Source organism: Neofelis nebulosa, chromosome 4 (genome assembly GCF_028018385.1).
Source record: "Neofelis nebulosa isolate mNeoNeb1 chromosome 4, mNeoNeb1.pri, whole genome shotgun sequence".
Lineage (NCBI taxonomy): Eukaryota > Metazoa > Chordata > Mammalia > Carnivora > Felidae > Neofelis > Neofelis nebulosa.
The window spans coordinates 51975481-51997197 of NC_080785.1; the positions used below are offsets into that span (position 1 = coordinate 51975481).

The 21717-nt window shown below is 41.4% G+C and overlaps 1 long non-coding RNA gene across 1 annotated transcript in view; it reads left to right on the forward strand.

Moving 5' to 3' along the window:
- Positions 1 to 21717, forward strand: part of LOC131509254 (uncharacterized) — a 76808-nt gene that overhangs the window by 16638 nt on the left and 38453 nt on the right. The window contains exon 2 of the long non-coding RNA XR_009260394.1: positions 545 to 659. This is a non-coding gene — a long non-coding RNA (uncharacterized LOC131509254). The remainder of the gene's footprint in view (positions 1 to 544; positions 660 to 21717) is intronic.

Here is a 21717-nt window from a genome sequence, read left to right on the forward strand (position 1 = left end):
AATTTTCGCCTTTTGTCCCTTTTGTCTGGGAAAGAACCAACTTAAACTCTTATCTGTGCTGGCTCAAATCCCCAATTTACATCAAGCAGAGGCTGAAGAATAATAATGGGACACAGCCAACGAATAATGCAAATTTTGCTATGACTTTAACCCACACGTGACTGGGTTGTCCCACGATGTAGCATTTGAGATGCGTTTTTATGCCCATATTTCTTGCTGTAGATTTCTCGACATGGTGCAGCATTCTGGTGTGACGGCTGATTCTAAATACCTCAGTTTCAGGATGTTTGTCCATCAATTCTCCTGCACATAATGTATACTTAAGACAGAGCCAGAGCCTTGCAATTTGCCCAAATCAGGCTGGTTGCTGATCTCATGTAGGAAAAGAATCACCCACGGAGAGCACGGTTCTTACCCTTCTCCGAGCGGCCATTTGGTTAGCTTTCCTTTGCTGACTCACTGGGGCCTGAGGACTTCTTCCTAGGAAGGGAGTCCTTCTCAGGTTTGAGTAAACAGCATTCTCTTCTTTTTTTCTTTATTTTAGGTCCTGTTTCCTCCTTTTACTTAAAAACCTCACCTTCGTGTGAAATAACCTGCTATTTTGCCAAACCGGTCTGTCAGTATAAGGAAGCCTGGGAATGCCTGAGGGGACCTATAGAGTAAGTGCTCTAATATATGTACGATGGGCTGAAAGTAAGAATGCGTGTGGGAAAGGCCATAGTCACTAGCATGCAACCCTGATGTTTGGGTTTATCTTTTGTAAATAAGAGAGATGTTCTTCTTCTACGTGTACATAAACACAACAGTTTAGTGTAACCCAAACTGTGCTGTGCGGCCTCAGAGCTCCTGTGGCTTTGCCAAAGCCTCATGCTCGTGTACACACATTTCACATGGGGCCCTTCCCGTTGCTAAAGGAGCTCGAGTCACTTTTTTGTGAATGTCCTGTGATTGGCAGGAAGGCTGGCTGTTGTAAGTATCATATTGTTCCGTGGTAGAGAATATATTTTATTGCTAGTTCAATAGCATTTCACAGTTATTAAGCCAGAGTCATTGTCTCTGCAAGCTCCCGAAGGCTCAGAAACTTTGGGGCACAGGCAAAAAAACCCCACACATGCTCAAAACCTGTCAGTTATCCCCATTGTCCCACTGTGGCTGTCATACTCTGCCTGTGGTGTTTAAAATGTTTGGGGGGGAAATGTTGAGAAAGTGGATTTCTAAGCATATCATGTATAGCCATTTTTTTTCATAAATAAGAATTTATCAGAAATCACATTTGTTTTGCAATGCTTGAAAATAAAAACAGTTGAAAAATGGCACACCTATATTATTACAACTGCAGATTAAAGCAGGTAGATTTAAAAAAAAAATGCTTGCAGCATTAGCAGATAAGGCCAATTTTCTCAAAAACTCCAAGATCAATGCCTGCCTGAAACCATGGTTATGCCCAAGTAAAAGGATCCAAGCAGGAGATGGATGGATGCGATTGGGCGGGGAACACATCTATTTCTCTGTAAGTAAGAGCTCCCCCAGCTTATCTAGCAGATAATGAAAATATCCCGGGTGGATGACCTTGTACAATTGGCAGGTGTTAGGTGACAACTGAGAGCTTTGCCAGGAGAAAAAGGCAGCCCCCTTGGACAAATCTACGAGCTCCTGTGAGGAGACAGTGTGGGATCTTGGCTGTTTCTGTAGGGCAAATGTGACATCCCAACAGGAGCACATTGTCTTATGTGGGTCACCCCCGGTAAGAAGCACTTAGGATCTTCCACAAACACCCAACTTCCTGGAAATTTGATTAACTTTTTGTTATTTTTCCTGACAGCGCTGAGCCGGTTCCTGCAAATTTTGCCCTCTTCAGCTCTTTGTGTACTTTCTGTATTGTTTTCTTTTTCTTCTTTAGACCAGAGTTTGTGAGGCCCTGAGGACCACACCGACACTGCAGTCGGTGGATGTTCAGTTAATCTTCTGCCGAAAGGAAAATGTATTCTTATTTCTCTTCAAGTGCCCGTGACAACAACAGGGTGTGGGCAGAAACTTGTGTTTATCTAAACGAGAACAGAATAGCTATGACCTCTCTTAGCACTTCTGGCCAGCTCTTCTCTAATGATGCCACTCTATGGCTGGTTTCTAATATTTTTCTAGAAGTAATTGCAACTTTAAAGGAACATACTCTGTTCCCTGTTTAGAGGAACATGCCTGGGAGGAGATATACCCAAATGGTAGATGGTTATCTTTAGGGGGTTAAGGTCATTTTTTTTCTTTTTTTTAAATGTGTTTCTGTATATTCTGAATTAGTACTTACACTAAAAAAAGGCGGTGGGGGGTGGTGGTGGGTATTTTGCCAACAACCCTTTCCACAAGCTTCTCAGTGTTTTGGTGATTTTTAATGGGGTTACTTGTAAAAAGATTGTGTCTCCAAAGAGGATCTGAGTATAAGGGCTTAGTCTGCTACCTACATTAGGACATCACTTTGAATAAGTCAGGGTTCCTCACATAAGATAAGACCAGAACCTACACTGGTAGAAATTATGGCAAGAATCTAATGGCATGACGTATGGAGAAGACTATGATACATGTAAAGTGCTCCTCGGTGGGAGGAGCAACAATAGCAATCATTTGTTTGCAAGGAATCAATGGGGCAAATGTAGACCAAAGAATCTGCAACAAGGGAATGTGCACCCTGGTGACCTGAAACAGACAATATTATACTTCGGTTAGCATGGATGGAAGAACCCTTTCCAGGAGCCTTCCAACTTGTGCAAGCAGTTTAATATTCTTAGTACCAGCTTCCAGCACTGTTTTGTGAAGGGAAAGTGTGTGTGTGTGTGTGTGTGTGTGTGTGCGTGCGTGCGTGTGTGTGTTGATAACCAAAGTGCCCACATGTAATACACAGGGACATCAAACAACATTTAAAAGTAATCATTGAGGTGCCGGGGTGGTTCAGTTGGTTAAGCATCCAACTCTTTTATTATTATTATTACTACTATTTTTTGAAAACTTTTTTTAATGTTTATTTATTTTTGGGAGAGAGAGGCAGAGTACAAGTGGAGGAGGGGCAGAGAGAGAGAGGGAGATACAGAACTCAAAGCAGACTCCAGGCTCCGAGCTGTCAGCACAAAGCCCGATGCGGGGCTAGGACCACGAAGTGTGAGGTCATGACCTGAGTTGAAGTCAGACGCTTAACTGACTGAGCCACCCAGGCGCCCCTATTATTATTTTTATTATTTATTTATTTTTTGAGTTTTATTTTATTTTATTTATTTTTAAATTTACATCCAAGTTAGTTAGCATATAGTGCAATAATGATTTCAGTAGATTCCAGTGAATCATCCCCTATGTATAACACTCAGTGCTCATCACAACAAGTGTCTTCCTTAATGCATCCAGCTCTTGATTTCAGTTCAGGTCATGGTCTCCTGGTTTGTGAGGTCGAGTCCTGCATCTTTGGGCTCTGTGATGACAGCACGAAGCTGCTTGGGATTCTCTCTCTCTCCCTCTCTCTGCTTCTCTTCTAGTCCTGCTCTCTCTCTCGAAATAAGTAAACACTTAAAAAAAGGTAATCGATACATAAAACCCCACTACCTGACTGATTCAAGGGGTTTTTAAAGACTGTTTTATGTGGGGCCAGAGGTTTGGTATGCTGTCACAGAAAGGTAAAAATCACTAGAAACAGAAACCAAAAGCAAACAGAAATAACAGCCGTCTCTCACAGAACACCCAGCCAATCTGCTGAATGAAATAGCTCTCTAGTGACCCAACTGCAGTGGTGTTTCCTTGCTGTAAGGAAGAAGTGGAAAACGAGGCACGGCCGTGGTGACAATAAACTGTCTTCTGGGAACAGAGGCATGTTGAAAAACCAGTGCGTATGTGGGAATACCTTGACTGTCCCTGAAAACACTGGACACTCCCCGGTCTTGTCGAAGATGTCCTGTCTGCACGGGCTCAGAATCATGTTCAACACAGCCCACGTGCTGGAGCGGGGTGCTCATCTCAGGTCTGGACTGTCCAGCAGGGAAGGGGTTACGCGCAAGAGTGATCAAAGATTTAAACTGTCATGTCGACAGTAAGCTGGGGGAACAGGCTATGCGGGGGCCTTAATAAATCTGCCCTTGACTTATGGCCGAACTTCATTCAGCAGAAAATTATTTCTGCAGCATATTGAGTGCCGTGCTCTGATGGAGACAGAAATAAAAGAAAGGTGGAAATGGGGAGAAGAGACTGGAAATTCAATCCACATGTGGTGGGGAGGACTCTTCAGTAAATTCTTTCTCAGATGAAATAAGAAACAGAATGTGTAAGACTCTCAGAATATGGTACATTCCTTTTACTAAAATTCTTTGGGGGAAGAACATGGGCAAGGAGTGATTCTCGGGAAAGACTGATATGGAGGGTGGGGAGGGGAAAGAGGGAGAAAATCTTAGTGATTTAGACATGATTGTTCATTTATTTGTTAATTGAGTTAGCCAGGCTCTATTGAGTGCTTACTAGGAGTGAGATGTTGGCTATCAAGATGAGCCTCACGTCTTGAGGGGTTCACGGTGAAGGAATTAGATCCACTCTAAATTTGTCCCCTCCATCCCCAAGCTCAGTTCAGTCCAGCGCAATGGAGATGCTCTGCTGTCCAGAGGAGCAAAGTGCTGCAGAATCTTCTCTGAATAAAGTGTGAGAGCACTAGTCAGATTTTAGGTATCACAGAAACATCAGCACATTTTCCCAATTCAACATAAAGAACAGACTTTTCAATAATTTGAAAGGCTGATAAAAAAAAGATCTCTCTTTTTTTGATGTTTATTTATTTTTGAGAGAGAGAGATAGAGAGAGAGAATGAGTGGGGGAGGGGCAGAGAGAGAGGGAGATGCAGAACCCGAAGCAGACTCCAGGCTCTGAGCTGTCAGCACAGAGCCCGACGCAGGGCTCGAACCCACGAATGGTGAGATCATGACCTGAGCGGAAGTCAGACACTTAACTGACCAGGTGTCCCCAGACATCTCTTTCTTAGAGGATATGTGATTTAAATTTTCTTATTGCTTTTCCTTATGACATTTTAGAAAGAGAAGAAAGGCTTAAGATTGGGGGACTCAGTATTTTTCAGGCCAATTCACGAAGGCACAAAGAGTCCTTTCAATACCAGACCAGAGATAATTTGAATTCAGGAGACAGTTTAGGAGGCAAGACTTGTCTTTCTCTATCGGTTTTGAAGCTATTGGGAAACACTCAAGAAGATAATGAAGGCTTTTCCTCTTGTAAATAATTTATTCACTGTTTGTTTGTTTTTGTCTCCCTATACTTTCATTCCCAGAGCTGTAATGAGTTTTAGGAACAGAAGGTGTCAGATATTGGCTTGTTGCTTTTGTTGAGATCTCCAAATTCATGACCCCTCTGGGCATTCTAGGCGCAGATAATATGTAATTTACAGAGATCTGCAGCTTTTGTGTTCTCTTCCCTCCAAGTTTTGGAGCTTTTTGTTCAAAGGGATGATTTGTTTCTTCGTAGTGGAACCAGCCACATTGAGTGGAGGATCTGACACCCGGTGGTATCCCGAGCCTTCACAGAACCTTGGTAACCATGCTGCACATTTCTGTGAGCTGGGCTTGTGGGTTCTTCCTGTCTAGGGAAGGAGAGGGACCAAGGCAGAACCAGCTGGTTGTCTTCAGGAATTAAGGTGAAGGCTCAGGACATGTGCGAAAATAAAGATTTTCATCTGCTAGCGATCATGGTGGTTGGTTGAATCAGAGTAAGGATATGGTGGGCTGAAAGAGGGGAATTATGCTTATATTCCTCTCTCAACACTTCAGAGAACAAGGATACATTTAGGCCAGGGGTTGTTCCATGGAGGACGGGACTATCACTTAAGGGCTGGGTTAACCGTCCAATGTGCAATACCCAAGGAAAGTTTGTCTCTGGTAAAGAGTGTGTAGGTCCCTGGAGGTAAAACCAATGCAAATGATCTTTTCTGACTTTCCTATCTGTATCGCTATCCCTCTCTCTATCTCCATTTCCATCCCTCTTTCTCTTTTGATGAAGGAGAGTTGGACTCTGAGTGGCCTGAAGGGGCCTGGGGTTCTGGTTGACTCTCTAGATAAATCTGGATACAACCTTGGGGCTGCAGACCTGGATGAACCAACTATTGCCAAGAAGACAGACTGTCAATAAACTTCTCTTGCTGTGTTACATAGGTAGTGATGTATTTTATTATTTGGAGGATGTTACTCATAAACTCAATTTAATATCTTTTGGTGCACGTGTTTTCTATTTTTTTTTAAACCTTACTACCTGTTTAGCTATACAAGTAGATTTCATCCTAACAGGGCATCCTGGTGAAGGATATATTACATATGGGTGCACAGAACCTTGTGCTTTGTTTGGCTACCCTGAGTCAGTTATGTCGTCACTCTGTTCCTGGTTTTCCCCATTTGTACAAGAAGAGAATATACCTCTTTTACTCTTGTATGGAGACTGAGATGATCCCCCTCTTCACGTTATCCCTATCAAGACTTAAAGTTCTCTGTGAAGCTTCTATGGAAGTAATAATAATGATGATTTAACAATTTTTGTCATTATTATTTGGCCACTCTAATTTAGACCCAGGAGCAAAATTGTAGACATGTGATGGTCTTGTGAAGAGTGTTAGTTATATGATCTACTTTAATTCACAGTCGATGAATAAATCCAAGTTGTCTCCCTTGGTCATCATTTATCTCTTTTTGCCCAAATCCGGCCAGGAGATGTGCCAAACTGAGTTCTTGGAGGAGTTTTCTCTCCCTGCTTAAGAGAGAACTGTTAGACAGCATCTAGCCCAGGGTTCGGGGCAGCTGAAGCCCCCTCGTGCTTCCCTTTATCCTTGGCCAGCCTCTCCTTTTCTTACCTAGGCCAAATTCCTTCTCTTTCCACTTGAATTCAGAGAGTTCATGCTGGACAAAGGGGTTGGAGAACGCAGAGGGACCTTCTGACAAATGTCTTGGTGTGAAGGGTGAGCAGGAGGCGGGAGAAGCTAAAGGGAAAAAAAGTTAGGGAAAGAATGAAAAGGAGGTGCGGGGCATCTGGAGGAGGGTTTGGTTATCAATTCCTTTGAACATTCCTGCTTTGCCAGGCAACAAAGACGACTTGAAGCATGTAAAAGAAAGGAAAGCCCCAGAGCTCAAACAAAGCTGGTAAATTACAAGAGAGAGAGCATCAGGGCAGTGGGTCCTCCAGGACGGAGGGTGGGTGGAAATCCCCCCCCCCCCCGCCCCACCGCCCTGGCCCCAAACCCATGGCTTGATTTCAACTCAAGAGAAAAGGACAAGAGAAGAATGTGCTTGACTACACTTTTTCCAAACTTTGTTTTTTAGCTTGCTATATCTAAGATTGAAACCTAGCCAAATAATTGCAGGGAAAATATTTGGTTAGGTTTTGAAAGACTGTTTGGAGAAACTGACTAGTTGTAAAACGGAGTATTTGGAATGACTGTCTGGGAAAGATAAACTTAAAAACTGGAAAGGTGAGCCCCGCAGACCTAAGGGAACAAAAAGGCAGAGAGGAGAGCGTGGTGTTTTGCATTTGGGAGGATGAGAGTGAATGTGTCTATGCAGTCATTTGCAGGTTTTGAGTTCGGAATGTTTTTCTTGATGCGGCTTCCAGGAAGGATTATGACCTTAGTCTTTTATGCAAAGTGGTGTCTTATTATAGAAGTAAAAGTAATCACCTCCAGTTACCGCATCTGAAATCCTGAGCTGTGCTCCAGGCGTCCATCGCCAATCTAGTTAACTGTAGAAATAAAATCGGAGGGAATTTGGCCTTCAGGTTGTAGGGCTGGAAAATGCTTTGAGAGGCCTTCTGGTTGGATTACTTCTAAACCCTCCCTGACAGATGAAAATTTATCTTATTTTTAAATGTTCCCCAGAGGAACAGTGTCCACCGACTCCCTTAGTAACTCATTCCAGTTTTTAACGACCTCCACATTCAGGAAATTCCTTCTCCTGTCTTACCTAAACCTACTCTGCTACAGCTTAAGTCCATTTTCTTTTGACCTACCCCGGAAGAAATGGAGAAAAAAGAGGTCATCCTCTTGCATAAACATCCTTTCACATAATTAAAAATTCTTTGAATCTAGAAAGTTCTGTATCTCCTTTCTTGATCCCATCAAAGCTCCCCCCTTCCTTTAGCCTTCCCTGGGGGGATCCGCCTCCCAGTCTCTTCCCCACCTTTGCTGTAGCCTCAGAACCTTCGTCTGTTGCCTACAGTCTTGGCTGTGGTTGGGGAGAGAAAAAAGAATGAGGTAGTGCAGTCCTTCCCTCATTTCCTTGGGCTGCCTCTGCCAGAGCTGATGTAAGAGACTAAACAGTAGTGATAATGTACAACTTAAACATTGTTCTTGTCCACTTGATATTTGTTTTCAAAATCAAATTTGTCTCATACATCAGGTCTGTGGACATGTATGGGGTACATATCTTAAGGTTTTAGAGAGGCCGAAAAGAAGTATGAGAGTACATGAATACACTATACAAAGACTTGCTCAGTAGAACACAAAGGTAGGTTCAATGGTGGCCCTTAGGTAAGCAAAAATAGACTTTCTCTCATGGACTCCTTCTATTAGGTATATGCACTTCACAAAGCATCCTTTCAGCTCTGCCCAATTTTTATTAGAAATTTTCCATGAGTCAGTTTCCGTTCCTTGTGTGGAACCACTGATCCTTGTGTGGAACCTTGTGTGGAACCTTGTTCTTGGTGATAAAATCTTAAAGCTTTAACTAGATAGGACCATTGCCAGAACTTTACTCAAATGCTACCAGAGCGGGGCGAAGTCTTGCCTTGTTTTCTTGGGCATCAAAGCTGTTGACTAAACAAACTGATGTACCTTTTAGGATTTATTTTTGCTTTAAATGAGATCTAATCTGTTTGTACAGTTTCCAACACTTTTACATATGCGAGGATCAGACAGTCACATAGATGACTTTATTATAACTTGCATTTCTAATTCCTAAAAAATGCTAAGAAAATCTGAAGCATTCTCAGATTTCCCTATAGTTTTCAAAACATGCTTATGAGGGTGTTAAATAGGAAACAGGTGCTTTAAAAAACCCTATTTCTATTTTTATGACTCATGTGTTTACTCTTACTTGTGCCTTAGCAACAGATCATAGAAGAAGCCAGAGAGAGTTGCTTGTCTGTCATTATGAAGAATGAGTTCATAGCAAATCAGGGGATAGTCTGGTTTGGAGAGGGAGTCCCAGAGCCCTCTAGGACTCCACATGCGGCCTCTGGGACTCCACATATTTATCTGCAGAGAATAAAAAGAGACAAAATCACCATCCTCAGAGAATCTACATTTAGTTTAGTTTTATACATTTATCTCCCACAGGACCTAATAGAGTTGGGGATTTTACCCTTAAAAACGTATGTCTTATCGGGGGCCTGCCTGGGTGGCTCCGTTGTTAAGCATCAGCTCAGGTCATGATCTCATGGTTTGTGAGTTTGAGACCCACATTGGGTGAGCTCGTGCCCAGCTTGGGGTAAACGTGAGCCCCACTTCAGGTGAGCCCCGCTTCTCTTTCTCTCTCTCTCTCTGCCTCTCACTCACTTGTGCCCTCCCTGTCTAAAAAAATGTATCCCTTATTTTGTAGCCATTAAGAGTTACTATTTATGAGAAATTTATAATAATATGGAGAATGCCTCCTGGGTTATAATGTTGGAGAAAAGAAAGATACAAAGTTATCTATGTATTCTAAGTTAAAACTAAAAACAGCAATGTAATCATCTTTTTACACACACACACACACACACACACACACACACACACACAAATAAAGGTTACAATAAATAGGCATACAGAAAAGATGAAAAGAAAATACAACAAAATACTAATGGTGCTTGTCTTTGGGTAGCAGGCTGACAGGCAATTCTGCTTTGTACTTTTCTGCATTTGTCTTTTTTTTTTTTTTTTGGTAGTAATCACATATTACTTTTAAAATAGAATGACACATGTTCATTAAAAAATTATTCCCTTCAATCTCTAAAGGCTTTAAGATTTTGCAAAGTCTGTCATTAAAACGCACGTGGGATGAGTCAGTTCCTAAGCCACTGTCAGTGAAGACTTGAAAGACAAGCACCTGGGGAAAAGAGGTGATGCTGAGAGGGAGGAGCATGGGAGGGAAACAAAATCAAACTTCAGTAGCAGCACACTTTTCCCACTCCCCAACAGCTATTCTCTGGACAGTCTCAATGTTTTGGGGGGCACAGGTGTTTTTTCACCTGGATATAGAAGGAAGAAATAAACATTTAATAAGTGCGTCAGGCATTGTGTATTCCATCCCATTTTATGAGCAAGGAAATTGAGCTTAGAGGCATTTTGGAGTTGCTTAAAGAAAGTCAGAGGTGCGGTCAGGATTCAAATCCAACCCTGCCTGGCTGGACAGAGGTGATCTGCTCTCCCTGAACTTCCAGAAATGCCCCTTAGACCACAGGGGCAGAGGTTCCCAATGTTCTGGAAGGGCTTTAGGTTTGGCAAGTATGTGCCTGGAATGTTCAGAGTAGTCCTAATTTAAAAGAAATTGCATTATTTTTAAGAAAAGCCATTTAAAAAATATGTAACTAAATGTGACTATAATTTTAGTAGGTTGGTCAGAATACTTTCTTTTTTTATTAAAAAATATTTTCTGGTAATCTTTATTTATTTTTGAGAGAGAGACAGCATGTGAGCAGGGGAAGAGCAGAGAGAGGGAGACCCAGAATCCGAAGCAGGCTCCAGGCTCTGAGCTGTCAGCACAGAGCCTGACATGGGGCTCGAACTCACAAACTGTGAGATCATGACCTGAGCTGAAGTTGGACGCTCAACCAGCTGAGCCACCCAGATGCCCTGGTCAGAATACTTTCTATCAATTTAATCATGAATCAGAAAAGTGCTGGAGCGACATTACCAACATGGTGGCATGAATTATTCCTGACTTTGCTCCCCTTCCCAAGAACAACTAATACCTACTCATGAAGAAGACACTGCTGGGAGAATCCTAGAACATGGGGGTAAGGCTGAAGCACCTTACAGAGATCAAGACAGATGGCATTAGAAGGTTAAGAGGAGAGGCTTCTCATTGACCACATTGCCCCTCCCCCAGGACCACACAGCTCTACACAGAGAGGTACCCCTGAATGTTTGGTTCCTCCTCTGGGAAAAGAGAACCCAGCAGTGGAGGACAACCAACCTCCCTCAGCATTGTGGGTTGCTTTGAGGAAACGCTTGACTTGATCTCCTACTGTGGGGACTACCCTGCAACCTGCAGGGCCTGGCCACTGGGAATCTGGCTGTGGCAGAGAAGGCGGGGAGGGACTTGCAACAGCGAGCACATGGGTCTCTGCAGACTGGGTTCATGTCTGCAGTGCTCAAGTAGTAACACCACCAGTGGTTTTGGTCATCTGCAGAACCAAGCTGGCAGCTCACATGGACCAGGGAACTTGGTGGAGTGTAGATCTGCTTGATTTGGATCCTCACATGAGGAATTTTGCCAGGCCCGAAGCCCCGTTTGCTCATAGCCGGGCAAGGTGCTGAGTCACAGCCCCGTCCACTATAATGAGTGCCTTCCAGCTCCATCTGACCAGAAGGGCTGGGGACAACTGGTGGAAGTTGTGTGGCCCAGCTAAAAGGTGGGCAAGCAAAGCTCATCACCTCCAGAGTAAAGTCAGTACCAAGGGTGGAGTCTTCCCATGCTAAGCACAGATAGGGGGATTAATTCATAGCCAAATTGGAGGGTAGCTCTTTCCCTCCCCAGCTGGAAAGCCCGTTTGGGAAATTGAGAGTAGCCTGGAGTACCCAGGCTGGGGGCTGAAACACAGCCATGCCTACTGTGATGAGCGCTTTCTGGCCCTATCTGACAAGAAGCGCTGTGAAAATGCCTGCAAGCTGTACGACCCAGTGGTACTCAAGTTGAAAGAAGGGCAGAGATAGCTGATAGTTTGCAGAGCAAAGCCAGTGGTCCTGTTCAGCCAAGGAACTTGGGGTGTGGGTTGGCTTGAGTTAAGACAGTGAAGAGCATTAGTGATTTTAGAGCTCTTTCTCCCGTTGCACCCAGGCAAAGAATCTAATTCATAGCTTCACTCATTGTTGAACACAGTCTTTATCTTGTCTAAACAGGGAACCTAGGTAGAGTGCAGGGGAACCTGCAGAGCCCATTCAGTGGCCTGTGTACAGTGGCACTTCAACAGAGAGCACAACCTGTGGCTTCCCCTGTCTGCAGAGCAAAACTGGTGGCCTCACCTGACTAGGGAATTCAGTGCACGCTCAAGATTGATTCAGGACCTCAAACAATGAGCTGTATAGGTCTTGGGCTCCAGTCTGCTGCTCTGCTGGGGGAAGGAAACTAATTTATAGCCACATCTACTACTGAATATAATACCCAGTCCCAACCATCTAGTATGCCTGACCAGTGAATCCAGGCAACTTCAGAATGCATCCTACAGCGTCACTTGGGTAGGAAAACTCATCTAACTGCGCTCAGCCAGTGGATAAACCCCCATCCCTATCCCTATCCTTAGAGCTTGAACAGTTGCCTTGCCCCCCAAATAGACCATAACAGAAGGCCCCACTTGTCCAATGACATTACCAGAAAACACACCAAGAAACCCAAACTGGGCTAACTGGTGAAGAGCTATCTCTCCCAAAGCAAACTTGTAAAGTGTCTAAGAGTAGCTCCATTACTCAGATGAACAGATATCAACATAAAGAATCAAGGGTCACAAAAAAGTCGGGTAACTATGACACCATCAAAGGAAACTAATAAAGCTCTAATAACTGACCCTAAAGAAAAGGATATCTATAAATAGTCAGACAAGGAATTCAGAATAATCCTCTTAAGAAGGTTTAGAGAACTATAGGAGAACACAGACAACTAAAAAGAATTTGAAAAACAATGCATGAACCAAATGAGATTTGACAAGAAAATAGCAACCATTAAACAAATAGAAATCCTAGAGTTAAAAAATACAGTAACTAAAGTGAGAAATTTCACAAGTAGGCTCAAACATGCAGAAGGATCAGCAACCTGAAAATTAGGACATTGAAAATTACCTAGTCAGAGGAGCAAAACAAAACAAAACAAAACATTGAAGAAAGCCTATGAATATTCTGGGACACGCTGAAAAGAAATAGTATTTGCAGTATGGGAATTCCAGAAGGAGAAGAAAAAGAAAAAGAGAAAGGAACAGAAAGCATATTTAAGCAATAGTGGCTGAAACATCCTAAACCTGGGGAGAGAAATGGACATGCAGATCCATGAGACCCAAAGGATCCCAAGTAGATTGAATCTGAATTGGGCTACACTGAGACACATTATAATTAAATTGTCAAAACTCAAAGACATAGAAAGAATTTTGAGAACAGCAAGAGAAAAGAGAGAAGTTACACATAAGGGAACCCCTGAAAGCCAGCAGATTTTTCAACAGAAACTTTTCAGGTCAGAAGAAAATGGGATACCATATTCAAAATATTGAAAGAAAAGAACTGTCAACCAAGGCATTCTATACCCATTGAAGCTGTCCTTCAGAAACAACGGAGGGATAAAGACTTTTCTGAACAAACAAAAGCTGAGGGAATTTGTTACCACCAGACCTGCCTTGTAAGAAATTCTAAAGGGAGTTATTTGAGTGGAAGTAAAAGAACACTAATTAACAACATAAAAACTCAAAAGGTAGCATACGTATCATTGGTAATGGTAAATATATAGTCATAGTTAGATTCTGACATATGGTAATGAGGTGCATAACTCACAAATGTAGTTTAAAAGTTAAAAAAAATGAACGTAGCAAAAATAAACATGAATACAATGATCTCTTACTAGTTACACAATATAAAAAACATGTACATTGTAACAGCAATAGCCTGAAATGTGAGGGGGAGAAGTAAACACATGAAGTATCTGAATCCTATTCAAGTTAAGTTGTTAGTTTAATATAGAGCATTATAACTTTAAGATAGCTTATGTTTGCCTCATGATACCCATAAGGGAAAATCTTGTAGTAATTACACAAAAGAACATGATAAAAGTTTCAAAGCATACTGATACCAAAGACACAAAACACAAAAAAGACAGCAGGGTAAGAAACAAGGAATAACAGATCTATAGAGCAACCAGAGAACAATTAGCAAAATGGAAATAGTAAGACCTTACCTGTCAATAATTACTTTAAATGCAAATGGATTAAATTTTCCATTCAAAAGACATAGAATGGCTGAATGGATTAAAAAACAAGATCCAACAATACATTGCCTATAAGAGACTCACTTTAGCCTTAAAGACACACATAGTATGAGAGTGAATGGGTGGAAAAAGTCATTTCAAGCAAATGGTGGCAAAAGAAAAAAAAAAGCAGTGTAGCTATATTTATATCAGATAAAATAGACTTTAAATTTAAAATGATAGAAAGATGATAGAAAGAGACAAAGAAGGTCATTTTATAATAATAAAGAGGTCAATACATCAAGAAGATATGACAATTGTAAATATTTATGCATTTGACATAGGAGCACCTAAATATATAAAGCAAACACTAGCAGAGCTAAAAGGAGAAACGAACAGTAATACAATAATAGTTGGAGACATTAATACCCCTTTTCCAACAATGCATGCGTAGATCACCCAGACAGAATCAATAAAAATACAGTGGATTTGAACAATGTTATAGGCCAATGTACCTAACAGGCACATCCAGAACATTCTACCCAACAACAGCAGAATACACATTCTTTTCAAGCTAACATGGAATGTTTTCTAAGATAGACCATATGTTAGGCCATAAAACAAGTCTTAGCAAATTCAAGGAGACTGAAATACCAAATAGCTTTTCTTGGCCACAACAGCATGAAACTAAACATCAATAAAAGAAAAACTGAAAAATTTATGTTCACATGGAAATTAAACAACATTCTCCTGAACAATCAGAGGGTCAAATAAAAAATTAAAGGGGAAATAAAAAAGTTTCTTAAGACAAACAAAAAATGGAAACACAATGTACCAGAACTTGTGGGATGTAGCCAAAGCAGTTCTAAGAGGGAGGTTCACAGGAATGAATACCTACTTTAAGAAGCAAGAAAGATCCCCAATACACAACCTAAATCTATACCTTAAGAAATAAACTGAGCCTAAGAAAAAGAAAAATTAATAAAAATTAGAGCAGAAATAAATAAAATGGAGAATAGAAAAAACAAGAGAAAAAAATGAACCAAACTAAGAGTCAGTTCTTTGAAAACATAAACAAAATTGACAAACCCTTAGCTAGACCAATCAAGGAAAAAAGAGAAAGGACCCAAATCAACAAAATTATAAATGAAAAAGGAGACAACTGATACCACAGACATTCAAAGCATCATTAAGATGCTTCTATGAACAACTATACAACAACAAACTGCACAATCTAGAAGAAATCAAAAAGTTCTTAGAAACATAAACTTACCACGACTGAGTCAGGAATAAAGAGAAAATCTGAACAAACCAATCGTTAGCAAGGAGATTGAATCAGAGATCAGAGTCTCCCAAAAAAGAAAAGCCCAGGACCAGATGGTCTCACTGATGAATTTTACCAAACATTTGAAAAAGAAATAACACCAATCCTTCTCCAGTACTACCAAAAAATTAAAGAGGAGGGAACCCTCCCAAACTCATTTATAAGGTCAGTATTATCCTGATACTAAAACCAGAAAAGGACACTACTACAGGCCAATATCTCTGATGAATATAGAGGAAAAAGTCTCAGCAAAATCCTAGCAAACCAAATTCAGCAGCGCATTAAAAGAGTCATTCACCTTGACCAAGTGGGATTTAACCCTGGGATGTAAGAATGGCTCGATATATACAAACCAATCATTATGATACCTCATAGTAATAGAATGAAAGAAAAGAATGATACAATTATCTATAGATATAGATACAGATATAGACTTAGATATTTCAGTCTGGTTTCAAGATTTGTACTGAAAGTCTCTTAGTTCTTGCAATCCTAATATAGCCACAGAATCTCTAGGGCTTACTGAGTTGTGAGTTTAATCAGACTTCTAGTAAGCTTCAGAGATACTTTCCTAAGGTTTGTCTTCAAAGGACCAGAGACCATGGAATGATCTAGCTAGTATTTTGTTTACTGTTTTCTTTATCAACTTTTAGGCCCTTAGAGGTTACTGATCACGGTATTGGAGATTCTCTTACTCACCATGTTAGAGGAGGTAGACTCAAAAAGTTGGAGTCAGTTGGCTCTGTATCTAAGAGGTCACACAGCATTGGGTGGTTGGTAAACTAAAGCACTTACTTGGGGATCCAAGTAAAATAACTGTTTAACACACCCAACATTGGTCACTCTGGAAGCCAGGGCTCCAGAACTCCTTTCAAACCCCTGTGGAACATCTAAACCACCATACCTTCAAACACTGGCTAAGAGTTAAGGAAGAAACGAAAGCTTCCCCAGGTGAATTTTTTCTTTTTCTTTTTCTTTTTCTAAGTAAGAAAACTCAGATTTTTGCATCAATAGATGATAAAGTTCTATTGCTCAGCTTTTAATGATAGCATGAATTTTAAGTAAACATCGATGAAATACAACTTGTCAGCACAAAAATACCGCCTGTCATAGTCATTTGTGTATAAAATATGACCTGCAGGTTTGAACCATATGGTTACATGAGTTCTAATTTACGTGGCATCTTCTTAAGTCAGCAGAATGCGTCCTGGCCTGCCTGTGGGAGGTGGAGTCAGCACCTCACCCACTGAAGTGGAAAGGGCTCCCTGGGGCTTAGGCCAGTGTCAGCTGCTGCACTGGAGGCTGGAGATTTGCAAGGCCAATGGCCCTGGCCCAGGCCCGTGAGGGCCATCGCTTGCAGTGGCACGGCTGTCCTGACAATCAGCCTACAAAGTCGGACACGCAAACTTGAAAAATATTCAACACCGCAGCTTGTGACTTAGGCGTTCCCTCTGTTCTCACTGGTGGGGGAGTGGGGGGAAGGTAACACAACCTCCTCTAGATGTGATGGGAAGAGCGGACATTTGGATGCCATTTTAAAGCAACGTTTAATGAAGTGAGAAAATGCATCTGCGGCGTTGTGCTTCGTGGCACATATATGCAAGGCCAGAAGTGCACAATGGACACATTCTGTGATTTAGACATGAATTGGAAAAGCCAAGGAAATGCCATGGAAATAAAAATCAGACTCCAGAGTCTAAGCTGAGCCAGAAACAGACGTACTTTTTGCTACTTAAAAAAGAAATTCTTCTTTTCCCCCCTCAAGCTGTGCCCTGTCACTATCTTAAGATGACCTTTCCACCGGGTCTCCCTGAGATGCTTTCAGGGAGCTGGTTGGCTGACAAGGGACTCTTGACCTTTCTGCAAATTCACGGGGAGCCCCAGGGTTCTCTGGCTGCCCTCTGGGTGGTCCCTGAAGACATGGTTGCAGATGTCTGCTCCTGATAAGTGTGGAGACCAAAGGCAGGAGGCGACCCATCAGGGGCTGCACTGGAGGTTGAAGAAGCAGCCGGGGGAAGTGCTGGGCCCCGGAGCAGCTGCTCACGCTGGGAGACTGAGGGCTGCAGCTTTGGGCTTTGTGTTTCTTTGGCAGGTGTGGGGGGAGGTGACTCTTGCTTTTTGCGATTTCTTTCCCCTGCCACTGTCAGCTGACAATAAAATCTTTCTAGTGTTGACATCCTTCTGAAGGATGCTATCAACACTGAGACCCAAAATAAGTCTCCGATATTCATTCCAAGTAAGTCTCAAAGTTAAGTTTGCAATTCACATTGCTTTGGAAGAGTAAATAGAGCAGCCTTCTTAGGAAGGGATGTATGGCCAGCAGGTACAAAAGGGGAATAACTGACTAAGCATACATGTAACGGAGAAAATCTATACATCGTTGTTCCAGTTGCTAATAAATCACCCTCGCTGTGGAGAAGAGAAGAGATCCAGTGTTTACTGAGTAAACCTTACTTACGTACCTACTAAATACCAAGTACGGCCCCAGCACTTCCCAGGACGTGTGGCTTTGTATGGTCTTTACCACAATGCTGGGAAGGTGGTATGATCGCTCCTGTTTTAAAGATGAGAAACTGAAGTTCACAGAGATGCAGACACGTGCCCTTGGGCACAAAGCTAATAAACGGTGAGCCAAGTGACTCTGGTTTGTGTGGATCTGGATCCAGTGTTCTTTTATCACAGAAACGGCTGGTCCGAGGACCTATTAGGCTATTGTTTAAAATTAAAACCGTTTTCGGGGCGCCTGGGTGGTGCAGTCGGTTAAGTGTCCGACTTCAGCCAGGTCACGATCTCGCGGTCCGTGAGTTCAAGCCCCGCGTCGGGCTCTGGGCTGATGGCTCAGAGCCTGGAGCCTGTTTCCGATTCTGTGTCTCCCTCTCTCTCTGCCCCTCCCCCGTTCATGCTGTGTCTCTCTCTGTCCCAAAAATAAATAAAAAACGTTGATAAAATTAAAACCGTTTTCTTCATTTCCAGTAATGAGCTAGAATTTAGTTACCATGACTTGAGATGAGGCATTCCTATCTGGGAGTTTTTCTGCTCAAAGAAGTTCATCCCTTTTTGTCCCTTCAAAGGGATCCTGTTTGTTTGCCCATTTGTGTTAAACCCACCCCAGGTATGTACATTTCATCATTTCATTTAGCCCTTTTATTGGTTGTCTGCTCTGGTTTTTTTTTTTTTTTTTTTTTTTCTCTCAGATTCCTTGTTCTCCAACTTCTCCTTCTGGTGCTTTGGATCCTGTGTCTTAGCCACTGTTCTCTATCTGCCTTGGTCTGAACAACCTGGTTTGGTTTTCCTCTCTTTCGGTGCCGACACAGACCTGCTCCCAGGCATCACGTGTGCCTGTGATGGGCAGGTGTTTCTGGAGGCAGCCCCTATCCTCCGGCCTTCCTGGTCCACAGAAGGTATTGGGTCACCCTTATCTGCACCATAGTTTTAGTGCAGGGATTTGTTTTTTACTTAGAAATACCCTGACAGTACAATACACATTTCTGCTTTCTCAATAATATTAAAATTATTATAATATGGTGAAGCAATGTCCTAATATGGTCAGATCATGAAGAAGGTCAAGACCAAGAGCCTCTTGACAGTTCTGTTGCTTTGTTTATCTCTGCTGCTGGCTTTTGCACCTAATACCTTGTCTTTCTGCCATCGGTGTAGCTTTTCATGTGCAATTGCCTTAGACAAACTTGAAGGTGCTTTTTATCATGCTTGAGGTAGGAGGGGCAAGGGCTTTTGATAAGTCTCTCTCTCTCTTTTTTTTTAGAGACAGAAAGAGAGTGAGAGTGCAAGCAGAGGGGAGGGGTAGATGGAGAGAGAAGAACGTAAGCAGGCTCCACACTCAGTGTAGAGCCTTGCGCTGGGCTCGATTTCATGACCCTGGGATCATGACCTGAGCCAAAACTAAGAGTTGAATGCTCAACCACTGAGCCATGTGGGCACCCTAATAAGTTGCTCTTGTTTTAAGGAGATCTCTTTTGCTTACTTATCTCTATTACTCTCGGTTCTACATGATTAAAGTTGCCTGAACTAGGTGGTATGTAGCCAATTAATAGCCCTACCTTGAGAAGGTTATATGTCCATGGTCTCAAACTTTCAGCCAACTGAAAGCACTTCATTATTTTCTTTTCTCATCAACCCAGTGTTTCGAAAGATTTGATCTGCAAATTGCATTTGTTTTTCCCATTATTCTATTAATTTCCCAGAAAAACACAATTATTCAGTGGCAGAATGAGATTCAAACCCTGGTGTGTCTGTTGATTGAAATCTGAACTCCTGGCCCCTGTGTTATGGGTCAAATGGAGATAGTACTAGGTCAAACGTTTAGAATTGATAGCGTTTGACTATTTTTGATCTCCAAAAATGGCAATGGCTCTACCAAAAAATTATGGTTCCACCAAAAATTATTGGATTGAATTAATATCATTTCAGACAAAACTGACGCTTTATACGTCAACTGGCCTAGGTAGCCTTATCTTGGAAACCATATGACTTCTGGGAAAACTTTTGTGGTAATGGCAGTCGCTCTGACACCACTTTACCTGCCATGCACCCTTCCCCTAATCTGCCCTGCTCTGCTCATTCCTTAGACTTCCAAAGGCTCCTTGGGATTGGGGACATTAGCTTGGGAAACACTAAATAAGATGTATACTACAAATTATGTTTGATGGGTGTTTTTTTTTTTAAGCTTAGTATTCATACCTCATTAGTATTCAAATAGGATTCTAGGACCTTTTCACTTAAACATTGTCTAGTTCTTTGTCCTTCGTCATAAAGTAAAGGAGAAACTTAGAAGAAGAAAGAGGGAGCATAAATTTGGAGGCAGAAAAACCCCTCATGACTTGGACTTGTGTACTCTGAGTGAAGCATGAGATTGCTTTATGATTTCTAACTATATGGAGACTTCCTCTGTAGAAGTCATTCTTCATCATCATCATCATCATCATCAAAATAGCTAACATTTGTTTTATAGCTTCCAAAGAACTTTTATATACTTTGGATTCTCCTAACATTCCTGTGAGACAGATATTATTGGTTCCCTAATTTTTCAGATAAGGATATTGAGTGAAGCTCAAGTTCATGGTAGTGGGCTCTTTGACTGTAGAGCAGAGCTGTCCATTAGAACCTTCTGCAATGATGGAAATGTTCTGTATTTGCGCTGTTCAATATGGTAGACACTAGCCACATGTGGCTATTGAAATGTGGCTATTACGACTGAAGTTTAAGTTGGAATGGCCACATGTGCCATATTAGTACACCTCTAAAACCTGCATTCTTTTCCTTGCCACGTGTTTTCCATCTGGGGCAGGGATTCTGCCCCAAAGGAAAAGGAAGGAACACAAACTCTAGCAGCTGACTTGATGGCTACAAAAGAATTGTAAGAGGCTGAAAAGACTTACAAGAGGTTACACATGAACCTTGTGTGATATTCTGATTTGCCTAGGATTCTTAAACTATCTTATGCCCAAAAAACCCCTCCAGGCCAGGCTAAAAACCACACTCTCCCAGTTTCCTTCCAGCCATATGGTCTTATGACAAACATGACTAATTCCTGCTCTGTTTGGTCTGACTCTTGTTAATCTGCCAAATGGTTAGTACCCATTATAAAGCAGCTTTTATCCAGAGATTCTCATTAGCATGGGAAATTAGTCTAAGCCTAAACTCCATTTTGCCAAATCCCCCGTCAGTCTGCTCTTGAAATAGAGTCTGTTCACAATAGAGGTTTTGTTTGTTGAGTGTCAGGGCTATCTTCCATGAGGTCAGATCATTTGCTGCAGATTTTTTTTTTATTTTCAAATGTATAACACTATTTGCTGCAGCCCAAACTTTGGTAGAATTATATGTGTATATATATACAAATTTATATATATTATATATATTTATATATTTATTTGTTTAATATATATATTTTAGTTATATATATTTATTTATAAATATTTATTTATAATATAATATATAAATATTTATTCATATATATAATGTATATAATATACATATATTTAAAACTTTTACTTCTGCTACCAAGAAGGAATATCTTTTGTTGCTCAACAAACAAATTTCTTATGGCTTCATAACAAATAATTTTAAATTATTATTTTGTTAAATTTCCCTTTATCCACTGGTGGATATTCTAATTATTCACTTGTCTAATTATTCTAATCTAATTATTCCCTTGTCACCAAAACCTCTCAATGTTGCCAAGAAAGCTTGCTTTTTCTACACTCTTCCATCAGGGATAGTAAGTAATACAAA